We start from the raw sequence: 2,714 nt of genomic DNA, 5'->3' as shown, positions 1-2,714 counted from the left end.
AGCGGTGCTGTGTTAGCGGTACCGGGACGGACGGCCCCAGGCTATGGGGGGGGGTGGTGGGGGGGTGTTCTGTTTGGTGGTGCTCGTGTTTGTTTAGTTTTTGAAAAACTAAGGAAGAATCACTTCTGGATAAAGCCCTGGGCCGTCTTAATACTCCTGCTGTGTGCGGGTGGAATGAGTGACATCCCTCGTGTCCTTGCCATGTGTCCTCTGTCGAGACCTCACTGCCGGTCAGCAGTGGTGTCCCCAGGGCTCAGTATTTGGGGCTGTTCTCCCTGACCTCCTGATCAGTGATCGGGACAGGCTGGATGGATGGGCTGAGGTCGGTGCTGTGAGGCTCAACAAGGCCGAGGGCTGGTCCTGCACCTGCGCCACAACAAGCTGCTGCAGAACTGGCCCAACCCTTTCGGCAAAGTGGTGTTTCTACTGGAACTGCTGCAAGGGTTTACAGACACGGCGGGAGCCGCCTCCCGCTGGTCCCGGGGCTGCTGTCGTGGTGGGGGGGTGGAGGGGGCTGTTTGAGGGGGGGTGCTCTGTTGGTTTCTGAGCTGGCTCTGCTGTCTGGTTGCTGGGGGTGTCTTTAACACAGTTTTCTGTCGCTGTGGGCATCCTTCTGGTGTCAGCCAGGAGTGACTGGGTTGGTCCAAGGACTCCGAGTGTTGCCCAGCGCAGAAACTGTGTAAATGGAGGTGTAGGTAGAAGGAGCCCTTTGGCTGTGACAGTTTAGGTTTGGAAGCGGGTTTCTGAGCTGGCTCTGCTGTCTGGTTGCTGGGGGTGTCTTTAACACAGTTTTCTGTCGCTGTGGGCATCCTTCTGGTGTCAGCCAGGAGTGACTGGGTTGGTCCAAGGACTCCGAGTGTTGCCCAGCGCAGAAACTGTGTAAATGGAGGTGTAGGTAGAAGGAGCCCTTTGGCTGTGACAGTTTAGGTTTGGAAGCGACTCTTCCCACTATTTCCTGCGTGTTACAAGGCTGTGAGACGGGGCAGGATTTCACCTTGTTTCTTTCCTCTGGCTGAGAAATTATCTGTAGTGGGCACTGGAAAAGTAGCAGTCTGGGCCAGGCTGGAAGGAGAACTCTGTGATTTCGGGCCAAATAATAACTAGAAGATGTGGCTGGACATCCTTGGGAAAACTATCAATACAGATTTGTACCTGACTTCTCGGACCCTGGCACCAATCCGTGCTGAAGAGCCGCGTTTAACAGTAAAACTAGAAATAATAGCTATTTCTGGGGGCGCTGGGTAGGTGGGAATGGTGACGATAGCCCGGCCAAGGACCCGCAGGGGCAGTGAGAGCACGAGCCGTTGCGTCTACATTTACCACTTGTACATTTTTATTGAGTTAAATCAGCCATTGTACACATCGCAGCTATGTATTGTTAGTGTGGTATTTTAAATTGTAACTAATACATGCCCTCATAGATATATTCAATTAGTGTTATCACCATGGGAACAAGATGCTGAGTCGTCAACTGAAAATTCACTTCTTCTCACAGTATTCAAGTTCTCGGATAACACAGCAAAAAAAACCAAAATAAGAGGTGAACAACCATTATGCTGTTACACAGAACATCATCTGCACCGCAAGTTACACAACAGAAATGCATTTCTTAGAGCCCCTCCTTGGAGACCATCCTGTGCTGTCTGGGACAGTGTGGAAGCCACAATGTGCTGGGGAATGTTTCATCGTGGCTCTCGGTAGGTTTGGCTGCCAAAACACTTCTTTCCTTACCTTTTTTCCTCCCGCCTGCCCAAGAAGTGGTGTTTTGCCTGCAGGAACTCCCCCAGGGTGTTCTCGTGCTTTTGGCATCGTTACCTTAATGAGGAAGTGCCCTTGTTCTGAGCACTGAGTGAGTTGATAAAATAAAAACCAAAACAAACAGCCCTAATAACCATGGCAGGCCAGAGAAGCTTGGAAAAGGAATTACTGCTAGAGGAGGGGAGATGTTCTACGCTGGGTTTGAGTGTGCTGGTACAAAAATCAAATAGCTGCTGAAAAAGGTGTAGGGTGTGTGTTTCGTGTGCTAAACCGTGACGGGGCTCCCTCCGGTAAAGGGTACGGCGTAGCGCAGCCCCAGTGTCTGACCTCCGTGTTCCCTTGTTTGAAAACAAAAGTGCAGGCATGCTGTCGTGGTTGTCAGGGGTTGGCTTAGAAATATATATATTATATATATAGACAGGTAACAAAATATGAACAGAAACTGGCTTCCGGGGGGCGGTGAGCGCTTTCTCCTGGAAAACCCCTTAGCTGGGAGGTAAAAACTGCTCGCTCAGTGCTGAGAGGGCTGACAGGCCGAGATGGCCAGAGGAGGGTTGGGGTTTGACCTTCAAATGCCACATGCGTGGGTCGGGAAAGGGGCGCTGCTGAAAGAACACAGGGAATTAATTCTTCTCCTGGTGGAGCGGGTCAGTCTTTCTCCCATCGCTACCGACAGTGCAGTGGCCAGCAGGAAGCGGCGCCCGTCAGACGGTGCGGCGCGCTAAGCGGTGACGAAACCAGGGTCTAGGGTCGTTAGAATGGAAGGGGTCAGACGCCCTGCCAGGGGTTGGGATCTAAAAGGCTTTAGTGCTGTATGTGCCACAGAGCTGCTGGCGAGCTGGGTACCTAACGGGGTGTTCTCTTGTCCTGGCTGTCTTCTAGAAGCCGTGGAGGTGGCTGGCTGAGGGGCGGAGGAGCAGTGGGGGCCCCTGACAGCCGGGACCCGGGGAGACCAG

Source organism: Buceros rhinoceros, unplaced genomic scaffold, assembly GCF_000710305.1.
Source record: "Buceros rhinoceros silvestris isolate BGI_N320 unplaced genomic scaffold, ASM71030v1 scaffold13111, whole genome shotgun sequence".
Lineage (NCBI taxonomy): Eukaryota > Metazoa > Chordata > Aves > Bucerotiformes > Bucerotidae > Buceros > Buceros rhinoceros.
The sequence above is the reverse complement of the archived record's forward strand: the minus strand, read 5'-3'. Positions refer to the sequence as shown.